This window comes from Sciurus vulgaris (genome assembly GCF_902686455.1).
Source record: "Sciurus vulgaris genome assembly, chromosome: 5".
Lineage (NCBI taxonomy): Eukaryota > Metazoa > Chordata > Mammalia > Rodentia > Sciuridae > Sciurus > Sciurus vulgaris.
The window spans coordinates 119,865,492-119,878,865 of record NC_136465.1 but is presented as its reverse complement, the minus strand read 5'-3'; the positions used below and the strand labels follow the sequence as shown (position 1 = coordinate 119,878,865).

The 13,374-nt window shown below is 37.0% G+C and overlaps 1 protein-coding gene across 12 annotated transcripts in view; it reads left to right on the top strand.

The window, feature by feature from the left end:
• R3HDM2 (R3H domain containing 2) overlaps positions 1 to 13,374 on the top strand; it is a 189,014-nt gene that overhangs the window by 91,972 nt on the left and 83,668 nt on the right. For 3 of the 12 annotated variants that reach the window (XM_079139134.1, XM_079139109.1, XM_079139131.1), the window contains exons 3-4: positions 8,997 to 9,073; positions 9,617 to 9,784. The exons of 4 other annotated variants lie outside the window; for them this stretch is intronic. The gene's annotated coding sequence lies outside the window, so the exon portion shown is untranslated. Of the gene's footprint in view, positions 1 to 8,996; positions 9,074 to 9,616; positions 9,785 to 10,999; positions 11,024 to 11,538; positions 11,657 to 13,374 lie in introns of those variants that run through there. 5 more of the 12 variants (XM_079139110.1, XM_079139112.1, XM_079139111.1 and 2 more) reach the window with 5 other exon arrangements.

Below are 13,374 nucleotides of genomic sequence, written 5' to 3'. Positions count from 1 at the left end.
ATTATCAGAAAAATTAAGAAATTTATTTATAAAAATTGAACTACTGAAACCTGTTCACTAAAACATTTTGATTTGCATTCATGCTGTGTCCTCCCACATTTGTATTAGAAATTTACACAGAAATGATAAGAGCTTCCAATACTTCTGTTCCCTATTTTTTCACTTGCAGCTATATACTTAGGTACCTTTTGTTCTCACAGAAGAAAATACAGATTGTTAGCATGACTAATAACAGGAGGAATTTAGTGTGTATGTGTGTGTCTTTTTTTTTTTTTTTTATTGTAAACAAATGGGATACATGTTGTTTCTCTGTTTGTACTTTGAGTGTGTCTTTAAGAATGAAGTATCCTATCCCACTCCTTGGTGTATACCCAAAGGACTTAAAGCCAGCATACTACAGTGGCGCAGCCACATCAGCATAGCAGTTCGATTCACGATAGCTAGATTGTGGAACCAACTTAGATGTCCTTCAGTAGATGAGTGGTATATATACCCAATGGGATATTACGCAGCCATAAAGAAGAATAAAATTATGGCATTTGCAGGTGAATGGATGGGAGTTGGAGAATATCATGCTAAGTAAAATAAGCCAATCCCCAAAAAACAAAGACTGAATGTTTTCTCTGATAAGTAGATGCTGATAGGTATTAAGGGGGAGGGGGAGAGGGAGGGGATAAGGGAAGAATGGAGGAGCATTGGATTGTGTAGAGGGAAATGAGGGGAGGGGAGGGGGCAGGGGGAAGGAAAGATAATGGAATGAGACAAACATCATTACCCTATGTACACGTATGATTACACGACTCTACTTTGTGTACAACCAGAGAAATGAAAAGTCGTGGGGCCGTGGTTGTAGTTCGGTGGTAGAGTGCTTGCCTAGCATGTGTAAGACACTGGTTTTAGTCCTCAGCACCACATAAAAAAAGGTAAGTAAAATAAAGGTGTAAAAAAATTTTTAAAAAGAAACATTGTGTTCCAGTTTTTACAGTGAATAAAACAAAATGAAGTATTTCTCTTCATAATAGATTATTCTTTCTTTCTTTCTTTCTTTCTTTCCTTCTTTCTTTCTTTCCTTCCTTCCTTCCTTCCTTCCTTCCTTCCTTCCTTCCTTCCTTCCTTCCTTCCTTCCTTCTTTCTTTCTTTCTTTCTTTCTTTCTTTCTTTCTTTCTTTCTTTCTTTCTTTCTTTCTTTCTTTCTTTCTTTCTTTCTTTCTTTTTCCCTCTCCTCTCCTCTCCTCTCCTCTCCTCTCCTCTCCCCTCCCCTCCCCTCCCCTCCCCTCCCCTCCCCTCTCCTCTCCTTTCTTTTTTGTGGGGGAATCCCGGGGATTGAACTCAGAGGCACTGGACTACTGAGCCACATCCACAGCCCTATTTTGTATTTTATTTAGAGACAGGGTCTCACTGAATTGCTTAGTGCCTCACTTTTGCTGAGGTTGGCTTTGAACATGTGATCCTCCTGCCTCAGCCTCCTGAGCCACTGGGATTATGGGTGTGTGCCACTACACCTGGCCCATAGTAGATTCTTGGGCATGTTCTGCTCATGTGGCATATAAGCTGGAAATCTTTTGGCATAATTGTTACAGGTTTGGCAGGGTTAGTAAATAGGTTGTTATCTTCACAAAACTGAACAGATAGGCCTCCCTTGCCTCCTGCCAGTCATCAGTAGCCCTGTAGATCTGTTTGGAAGGCCTGAGTAATTGCTTGCACTACACATTGGAAAGGCCATTTGCAAATCAGAAGCTGAGTTCAGTGAACTTCTGATAATATCTAATGTTATAGAATACCACAGAACCACACATGTAAAGATGAGTCTCTTCACCCCTTCATTAAAGAGCATACTTTTGCTAGCAGTTTTTGTAGCCAAGTTGATTTCTGGGTGATAATACAATACCACTGGTTGGTTAGTAGTCAGTCTGTGCAAGATATAGTGTAGAGATGTTTTTACTTATCCCCTTCTTCTAGTGCTCTGCAAAAGCATCACTGGTATTAGAGAGCAACTATAGCATGTAGCATGATGCTAACACAATTGAAATAAAGTTGGAATATTTTAAAGTAAGCTTACATATGTCGTTTCACCCAAAAGTACTTTAGCATCACCTGTTACTAAGATTTTATAAAATATCATGCTATTATATTTCACAAAATTAAGAATCTGAGCCATTCAATAGTCAGTTCGTGTTCAGTTTTTTTCTTGGTATCAAGGATTGAACCCAGGGATGTGTAACCACTGAGCCACATACCAACCCCCCCCACCCCCGCCTTTTTTTTTTTTAAGACAGGGTCTACTGAGTTGCAGATGGAACTTGCCATCCTCTTACCTCAGCCTCTGGAGCAGCTGGGATTACTAGGTGTGCGCCACCATGCCTGACTTAGTTCACTTTTACATAGTTATTTCTAAGATACCATTGTATAAATATAGATCCAAAGAAGGTTGATAAATTTAAACTTCTTAGTTGAACAAATTGTAGGAACCAGAAAGTTCCTATGTGTTTATTTGTGGATGCTGTGGTTGAACTTTTTTTTTTTTTTTAACACAATCTAGAACAACATTTATTGGAATTATGGTATTGCCCATTTTAGAACTTCATGATTTGTTTCGTGTCCAGTTAATGAGGTTCCAAACATATCCTAGTTGTGTAACCTAGTGAATAGCTAAGATTGTTAGTTAGCCGTAAGTTCATTTTTGGGCATTTTGTTTCTTCTAAAAGCATATATTTAATCCTTCATGGATTAGAAGGCATGGAAAGACCTAAATATCCTCATTTGCTATTTTCCTTGTCATTGTCATTCTTTATTTCATGTAGTTCAGTATAAGAATGAATGTTTTTAAAATACCCAATTATAGAATCAGTTCATAGTTATAAAAGACATTTTGGAAAATGCCAGTGTCAAAACTATATAAGAAAATATCATCTATGGTCTCACTATAGATACTTATATTTTTCGTACTTATTTTAGTCCATTATTGCTTCATAAATATTTATGGCTAATATACAATGTATATATAGCTTTCATATTCATTTTTCTAGACTATCATAATTTCTCTTGTCAGTAAAAAATTCATAAATACATTATGAGAATGACTTTCATATGAGAGTCATTCATACAAGTGTGCCATCATTTATTATTCTTCCTATTGTTGGTTATTTAACTTATTACCAGATTTTTCTCCATTGTAAATAATGCTTGTGAACATTTTTCTATACAATCGTTTTATCTATTTTTGATTATAAAAAATAGGATTTCAATGAAAAGTATTTAAAGTGCTTAAAATAGTCCATAGACTGTAGAAAGTACTCAAAAGATTTTGGCAAATGTAACTTGCTTCATTATGCAGTATGTTCTACAGGTCTTTCCATACTATGTATGAATTTTGTAAATGATTTTATTTCCTTTTTCTTCCTTTCTTTTTCTTTTTCTTTTTCTTTTGTACTGGGGATTGAACCCAGGAGCACTTAACCACTGGGCCACATCCCCAAGCCTTTTTAATATTTTATTTAGAGACAAGGTCTTGCTGAGTTTCTTAGGGCCTAGCTAAATTGCTGAGGCTGGCTTTGAACTGGGATTCTCTTGCCTCAATTTTTCCAAGCTGCTGTGATTACAGGTGTGTGCCACCACACTCAGCTAGAAAATAATTCATAAAGGAATATCAGCATTTAAATACATCACAATTTGTGTCATTTTGTAGTAAACCCTCTGATACCCTCCAGCAACCACCTCATTTCTCTTTGCAGAAAAATTATTTGAAAGAGTTGTCTGTTTTTGCAATTTACTTATTTATTTGGTACTGGGGATTGAACCCAGGGGTACTTTATAACAATGAACTACATCCTCAGCCTTTTTTTTTTTTTTTTTTTAATTTCGAGACTGGGTCTAAGTTGCTGAGGGCCTTACAAGTTACTGAAACTGACCTAGAACTTGTGATCCTTTTGCATCAGCCTCCAAAGTTGCTAGGATAACAGGCATGCACCATTGCACCTGGCCTTTTTTTCTTTTCTTTTTATTCTATTTAATTTTCTTTTATTTCAAAATTTCAACTTAAATTTTGTATTAGATTTTATAATTTTAGAGAAGTTTGAGGTTCACAGCAAAATTAAGCAGAATTGAGTAACCAAGGACATTTTATTGCTTCCAAATTTGGGTAATTATGAATAAAACTATTATGAACATCAATATATGGAGGCTTCCCATGTCTTTTGCCTCCATAGTTCATAGCCTGCCCCTTTATGAACAGCCCTCAATTGTTTATTTGTTACACTTGGATGAATTGGCACATTATTCTCACTCAAATGTATAATGACATATATTTACTACTGTAATATCATCCAGAGTTTCATTGTTCCCCACATCTCCTTTGCTCCCCCATTCATCCCTTGCCTCCCCCAATCCTTGGCAACCACTGATCTTTTTGCCATCCTTATAGTTTTTCCTTTTCCAGAACATCATGTAGAATGCAACTTTTTTAGAACTTATTCATTTAGTAATATGCAGTTGAACCTGTTCTTGACTTGTTAGTTCATTTCCTTTTAGGGATAGATGATACTGAAGGGTATCTTGGTTAATTTCAAATTTTAGCAACTATTAATGGCACCTGGTCTTTTTTCTTTTAAACCCACTTTAGTTAGACTTTTACCACCACTATTCTTCACTCCTAAAAAAAAGTCTGGGACAATTGTCTCTTAGTATCCATGGGGAATTAGTTCCAGGACCCCTTATGGATGCCTAGATCCTCTACACTCAAGTCCTTTGTATAAAATGCTATAGTGTTTTCATGTAACCTACATACATCCTCCTGTATACTTTAAATCATCTCTAGATAACATGGGCTGAGGTTGTGGCCGAGTGGTAGAGCACTTGCCTAGCATGTCTGAGGCCCTGGGCTCAATACCCAGTGACAGAAAACAAACAAATGATGATACCTTATCCTATTTAAGTGCTGTATGAATGGTTGCTGTACTGTATTGTTTAGGGAATAATGTAAAAAAAAAAATGTCTGTATGTGTTCCAGGGTAGCCACAATTTTTTTATTTTCAAATATTTTTCTTTACAGTTGGTCAAATTTATGTATGTGGTACCCCCCACCCCAGGACTGAATATAATCAACTGTACGTTCTCATCTCATAGACCTATCTGTACAACCATTTGTATTCTCCTTGAAATGCTTTTCCAGTTGGCTTCCAAAACACCACACTTCCTTTTCTCTTTGGCCATTTCTTTTCAGTTTCCTTTGCCGGTTCTCTTGTACCCTCTTATTTATTTATTCATTTATTTATTTCCTTCTTAGTACCAGAAATTGAACCCAGGAGCACTTAAGCACTGAGCCACATCCCCAGTCCTTTTTAAATTTTTATTTTGAGACAGGGTTTCACTAAGTTTCTGAGGCTGGTCTCAAACTTGAGATCCTCCTACTTCAGCTTCCTGAATCACCAGGATCACAGTTGGGCACCATAATGCCTGGATCCAAACCCTTAAAAAAAAAAAAGTGAAACATTTCAAACATACAAAATAAATAGGATAGTATAATAACCCACCAGTACCCTTCAAGAACCATAATACTCCATTGTTTAATTTATAACTCCATCCATTCTTATCCCCTACTTGACGATTTTTTTCTTATTTTTTAGTTTTATTTTTTGAGTATAATTTACATAGAGTAATGCTCATCTGTTTTATGTAAAACCATTCTCTAAATTTTTTTCACTGCTGGGTATATAACCTTGGGAGTGTCACATGCTAAGCAAGCACTCTACCACTGAGCAACTTCTCTGGCCCCCAGTTCTCTAAAATCTGAAAAATATTACATTCTCGTAAGCTCCCCCACATTCCAAATATAAAACATTTCTATCACCTTAAATGGTTTCCCTTTTGCCCCTTGTAATCATGCCTTACCCTTACTTCCAGACCCTAGAAATCCCTAATGTATTTGTTTCTGTAATTTTGACTTTTCCAAATGTCATGTAAATGGAATATATATAAAAGTTTTTCAGATTGGTTTCTTTTTTTTTCTTCTTCTTCTTTTGTTACTGGGGATTGAACTTAGGGGCACTCGACCACTGAGCCACATCTCCAGCCCTATTTTGAATTTTATTTAGAGACAGGGTCTCACCAATTTGCTTAGCGCCTTGTTTTTGCTGAGACTGACTTTGAACTCATGGTCCTCCTCCTCCTGCCTCTGAACTCATGGTCCTCCTGCCTCAGCCTCCTAAACCTCTAGAATTTCAGGCCTGCTCCATCGCACTGGGCTCAGATTGATTTCTTTCACTTAGCATAGTGTCTTGGAGATTCATCTAAGTCCTTTCTTTTTATTACTGAGTAGAATTCCATTGTATGAACGTACTGAATTGTTTATGATTCACTGAAGAATAGAGACTTTTTTCCCCAAGTACAAATAAAGTGGCTGTGAACCTTCTGGTACAGGTTTGTATGAAAGTAATTTTCATTTAACTAGGGTAAATAAATAGCTGGGAGTGGGACTGTTGGGTAAATGTATGTTTAACTTCATGAGAAGCAAAATGTTCCCTAGAATGGCTGTACCAATACATTAGAGCACTAGTTACTCCTTATCTTCACTAGGATTGTCAGTATTTTATATTTAAGTCTTATGCCCATTTTAAAATTGGGTTGTTTTCTTACTGTTGAATTTTGAGAGTTCTTTATATATTCTGGATACAAGTTATTCATTGGATGGATGATTTGCATATATTTTCTTCCATCTGGTGGCGTATCTTTTATTATCTTAACAGTATCTGTTGCAGAGCCGAAGTTTTAAATTTTGGAAAGGTCCAAATTGTCTTTTTTTTGTGATGTTGAAGATCAAACTCAGGGTCTTGCACATGCTAGGCAAGCAGTCTTACCACTGAGCCACATCTCCAGCCCAATTTTTTTTTTTTTTTTTTTAAATGAGTCATGCCTTTGGTATCTTGTTTAAAAATCTCTTGCTTCATATCAGGTCACAAAGATTTACTCCTATGTTATCTTCTAAACATTTTACAGGGCCTGGGGATGTAGCTCAGTGGTAGACCTCTTGCCAAGCATTGTCAAAGTCCTTGGGTTCTCTACCCAGTAGTGCAAAATAAAACAAACAAAAACCTCCATCATTTTATAGTTTTATATTTTATATCAATGATCTGTTTGAGTTAAATTTTATATAAGGTATAGGTAAAGATACTATTGTTTTTATATGGATGGCCAGTTTTTATACCATTTGTTGAAAGTCTTCTTTTTCTATTAAGTTGCCTTTGCACCTTCGTAAAAATTTGTGGGTGTGTTTGTCTTGAGTCTATTCCTAGATTCTTTTTTTTTTTTTTGGTGCTGGGGATCGAACCCAGGGCCTTGTGCTTACAAGGCAAGCACTCTGAGCTATCTCCCCAACCCCCCTAGATTCTTTTTCTATTCCAGTTTGCTATGTGTCTTTTTCTTCAACAATTCCACGCTCTCTTGATTTTTGTAGCTTTTTAAATTTTGTCATCTTTTTTTTTTTTTTTCTACTGGAGATTAAACCCAGGGTCCTCAACCACTGAGCCACAACCCCCAGCCCATTTTATTTTTATTTTGAGACAGAGTCTTGATGAGTTGCTTAGGGCTTCAATAAGTTTCTGAGGCCGGCCTTGAACTTGTAATCCCCGTATCTCAACCTCCCAAATTGCTGGAATTATAGGTGTGTGCTACTGTGTCTAATTTTTTAAGTCTTAACTTGAGCACTGTGATTCCTACACCTTATTCTTCTTCAGAATTATTTTGGCTGTTTTAACTTTGCCTATCCATAAAAATATTAGAATTAGTTTGTATATTTCTACAAAATATCTTGCTAGGATTTAGGATGAACTTGTACTAAAAATCTATAAATCAGCTTGGGGAGAATCGACATCTTTTCTATGTCAAGTTTCTAGTCTGTAAAAATAGGCTGGGGGTATAGTAACTCAGTGGTAGAGTGTGTGCTTAGATTGTAGAAGGCCTTGAATTCAGTCCCCAGTAACAACAACAGAAAGGTACATTTCCTCATTTATTTGGGTCTTTGATATCTTTTATTAATGTTTGTCAACTTTACTATACAAATATTTCATATATTTTATTAAATATGCAGCTAAGCATTTAATTTGTGGAACATAATCATAAATGGTATTTTAAATTTTAGTTTTCAGTTATAGTGTATGGAAATTTGATTTGGCAATGTTGACTTTATGTCCTATTGATACTGCCGTTTACCGGTTAAGAGTTCTGCTCCTTCTAATGTTGAAGATTGAACACTAGAGAAGCACGCCAAGGCAAGCATATTAAGCAGGTTTTATTTAAAAGGTAATAATACAAACTTCTCCCGGCAGGAAGAAGGGGGCCATGGCTGATGTTCTAAAAGTCCCAAGAAGTGAGTGCACCTTACATCTTTTATAGGTTAAATTTCTTTTTTGTTCTCCAGTTCTCTCCCCCCTTATCTCTCCTTCCTGCCTACGTGACTAGGCCTGGTTTTGCATTAAGTGAAAAGCCATGGGCAGGGGGAGGGCCAAGGTGATTCAGGTAGGTAAGGGCACAGGGGGCATTAATTAGCAGCTCCTTGCTTGCAGTCCTTGATAAAGGCAGGTAAATTTGGTAATCAATGGGCTCCGGAGATCCTTGACATTCCATTCTTCCAGGGGCAATCTTCAACTTCCAGAGGCAGATGGCTTCATGGCTTCATTTCCTCAAATTGACCCTATTCCCTATTTCTACACTAACTACCTGTCCTTAATTCTGGCTTCACTATGATCTAGTTAAACACATTTTCTCACCCTGCCCCTGGCTCCCAGTACTGGGAATAGAAACCAGGGGTGCTTTACCAGTGAAGTAAATCCCCAACTTTAAAAAAAAATTTTTTTTTTAGTTATAAATGGACACAATACCTTTATTATTTATTTTTATATGGCGCTGAGAATCAAACCTTGTGCCTCACACATGCTAGGCAAGTGCTCTACCACTGAGCTATAGCACCATCCTCCCATCCTCTTTTAATTTTTTATTTTGAGACAGGGTCTTCATAAGTTGCCCAGACTGACCTTGAACTTGTGATCCTCCTGCCTCAGCCTCAAGTGACTGGGATTACAAGTGTGAGTCACCACACCCATCTCACATTTTTAATTTTGAGGAGTTTTATATGTTTTGTTTTGATTCCTTGGTATTTTCTGTGTACACAATCATGTTGTCTATGACTAGGAACATGTTTTTCCTTCTTGCCAATATGTATGCCTTCTATTTCTTTTTCTCACTTTATTGCATTGGCTTCATCTTCAGTTGAATAGTGACAGTGAAGAACCTTGCCTTTTTTCTGATCTTAGTGCATTTTAAAAAGCATTCATAATTGCAGGTTTGTTATGCTTGGTCTATATTAGACTAATGTATTTTTCATACTTGTTATTAAATATGAAACATTTAATATCTTTTCACTCTCCTTTGCCAGTCTTGCTAGAGATTTATCAACTTTCTGGATTTTTTTCAAAGAAACAACTTTTGGTTTCATTGACTTTTTTTCTCTCGTCTTTAGTTTTATTGATTTCTGCTTTTTATTAGTAGTCTTCATTCTGATTGCTTTGAACTTGTTTTATTCTTTTTTTAAAATAAGGTTTTTTTGTTTTGTTTTGTTTTGGTACTAGGAATTGGACCCAAGCGTGCTTTATCACTAAGCTACATACCTCAGTACCCTGCCCCCCCTTTTTTGCAACAGGGTCACGAGAAGTTACTGAGGACTTTGCTAAGTTAATGAGGCTGGCCTTGAACTTGTGATCCTCCTGCCTCAGTGGCCCAGGTTGTTGGAATTACAGGTGTGTACCACCATGCTTCTCTCTCTCTCTCTCTTTCTCTTTTTAATTTCTTAAGGTGAAAAATTAGATTAGTATGGAGACCTATGTGGAGATATGTCTTAGCTTTGGCTGCCATGATAAAATACCACAGATTAGGTAGCTTAAACAGTAGTAACGTTTCTCATGGTTTTGGAGGCTAGAAAGTCCAAAATCAAGGTCCTAGCAAGATAGGCTTCATTTTAAAGCATCTCTATAGACTTGTAGGAAGCTGTATGCTCACATGATCTCTTCTTTGTGCATGAGGTAAAGGAGAGAAAGAAAATTTATTTTCTGGTGTCTTCTTGTGAGGTCACTAATTATTCAGGGCCCTACACCTTATGACCTAATTTAGCCTATATTGCTTCCTTAGAGGCCCAATCTCCAAATATAGCCACACCTGGTGGTTAGGGCTTCAACATGAATTTTGGGGAGACACAAACAGTACCAATATACCAAATACAGAAACCAAGTATTTGCCATGTAGTTTTCTTCCTGTATTCCTGGTGCTTCAAGTTTTATTGTATTAACCACTTTTGCATAGACACACATTGCTGCCACAGTGTTGTAATCAAACCCAGGGCCTCATGCTAGACAGGTGCTCTGCTACTAAGCTACATGCCAGTCCTATTTCCTTTCTTTTGGCCATTCTTCTAGAGCAGGTAGGTCTCTTATAAAGAGTTATCTTAGTTTTCCTCTATCTGAGAATATCATTATTGCATCTTTGCAGAAGGATTTTCTCTCTGATGAAGACTTCTGTATTTGGACAACTTTAAAAATGTTCTAATTTCTTCTGGTCCTTATGGTTTCTGATTTAAAAAATGAAGCTATTTAAGTCATTGTTCCCTTAATAACTAGTGTATTGTTTTTTGCTGGTTGCTGCCAAGAATTTTTTAGTTTTTTGTTTTTTTTTTTTTTTTAAATAGTTTTTATTTGAATTCAGGAATGGATTTTGTTGTATTTAGCCTGTTTGGGGATTTGACTCTTGAGTCTTTTAGTTTACGCATTTTGTCAAATTCGTGAAGTTTTCCCTCAAACATTTTACCACACTTTGACTTTCCATCTTTTCTCTTTTTCTTTCTCTCTCTCTCTCTTTCTCTCTCTCTCTCTCTCTCTCTATCTCTGTCCCTCTCCCTCTCCCTCTCTCGCTCCCCCCCCCCCCTTCACTTCCCTTCCCTTCTAGCAGTCCTTCTGCCTTAACCTCCAGACTAACTGGTACTACAGGTATTTTCCAATGTGCCCAACTCCTCACCACTGTCTTACTTTCCTCTTTCTGGGACTCCAATAGAGTGAATTTTAGATTTTTGGGTGTTATCCCACAGAGCCTTAATAACCTGTACCTACACACCCTTTTCCCCTACTCCCTATTGTTTTTTTCTGTTGTTCAGATTCAGTATTATATTTGGTAATTTCCATTGATTTGTCTTCAGATTCACTGAGTCTTTCCACTGTGATTTCTGCACTGCTATTGAACCCATATGTTTATACTTCAGTTGTATTTTTCAGTCGAGGTTATCAAGCAATTAAATCCAGTATCTGGGTCATCTTCATATTTTGACCATTAATCTCTTTTCTTATACAAATTGAGATTGTCTTGATTCTAAATACAACAAGGAATTTTAGATTGTGTCCTGGAAATTTTGATAATTTTATTATGAGGGTCTGGGTTTTGTTTAAATTCTACAGTGAACATTGACTCTTATTTTAGCAGATATTTTATCCAGATGGGTTCAACTTGAAAGTTCTGTTCAGCTTTCTTTGGTTGGTGATTCCAAAGTCATCTCAGTTTTTAAGCTTTTTACAATGCTGGTTTAGATTTGCCATGGATGTGCACCACCAAGTAACTCATCTAGATTAGTAAGTAGTTATTCTTACAGTTTAGAATGTCTTTATGGTTATATTTTAGGAAATACATATTGAAATTTTCTAGAGATGAAGAGTCATGAAAACTTTTTAAATTGTTTTGAAAAATAATATACATGCACCTATGTATAAATTTGTATGTGAATTTTGTAGATGAATGTTGTACTTTTTTTTTTTTTTTTTTATAAATTTTCTGTATGTTATAAACTTCCCAAACAAAAATTTGGAGGCAACAAAGAAAAAGAAATGTAGGTCAAAAACATGTCATTCTTCTGCTTAAAAAACACCAATGGCTTCTCATCTCATTAAATGTAAAAGCCCGTTTGTTTCAGTGGTCTATTTGACCCTTCACATTAGTATTCCAACTCCCAGTGACTTCTTATCTCATTTACTATGATCTTTAATGAATCTAATATTCTTAGAACTTATCATTGTGCCTGGCCCCTAATCAAAACACAAGCACACAACAAATATGCTTATTTGGTTGAATGACTAATTGTGTCTTTGTGACATTTTATTGCTCTCCTCAGGTTACCTATGCGCTAGCCATATGTTATTTTGTGCCATTGCAGACTTTTTTGTGTGTACCATTGCAGACAACTGGAAAGGTTCATTATTGTAAGGGATCCCACGGAAACCACACTAGACACAGGAAATCACATAAGGGAGTTTATTAAGCAAACAGAGTGTCTTCCTGCAGGGTAAGAGAGAAAATGAGAGGAAAAGAAAGGGAACGAGAAAGGGCATGCCCAAGAAAGTGAGAAAGTGAGTAGGAGAGAAAGATGAGGAAAGATGGTGGGGTAGCTACAGTAAAGCAATTGAATTCTGCCGGACTAACAGGGGACCGATATGGGAGAAGGATACTTGCAAGCTGACTGATGAACCAATAGCTAGCTAGGATGTTCACAGATTGACAAGTGGTTGGGAGGCAGGGAAAATGGCTGCACCGGAAAGGTCAGGGGGAGCAGCTTTGTACATTACATTCCCCCGTTTCTGTTTTTATAAGAAAATCTTTTGTTCCCCAGTTCTTTCTGAAGCCTTCTCTCCTTCCTGGCTAAGTGACTGGGTCTGGTTTTGCAGGTGAGATGTAAAAAGTCCATTCTCCCAGGGGCAGTCTTCAACTTGCAGACTTCCAGAGGCAGATGGTTTTCATGGACTTCATTTCCTCGATTTGACTGATCCCCCATCTCTACACTAACTGCCTGTCTCCAATTCTGACTTCATTCACTCCTCTAATTTTAGGAACTCCTTTGCTGTAGGGCAAGGGGGTCGATGACCACTCTGGCTTCTTTGAGCTGAAAAGGGGCAGCGTGGGGCAAGCCGTTTGGAGTTTCCTTTTAGAAATCGGGTCAGTTGAGGGGTCCAAGGTAGAATTCCGGTTGGGGAAGAGCAAGTTGTAAAGGCATCTGTGGATGGGTGCTTCTATGAGAGAAGAACAAAAAGACATGAGTACTGAAATGAGATTGATACAATATAAATGTTGCAGAATCTGGAACATGCCAGTGCATATTATAAAGATGACAGAATCAATAATTCCTCACCAGGGGGTGGAAGAACTGAGAAGTTGTTCCCATAATAAGGCCTAGCAAAGGCTGGAGAGGACAAGGCCTTTATTTGGGAACTTTAACATTGTCCAGGTTATCAGGAATGTAAACACAACAATTATCTCCTGTAGTAATAGAGATTGTTTCTTATTTCTTTGGGTTCTTGAA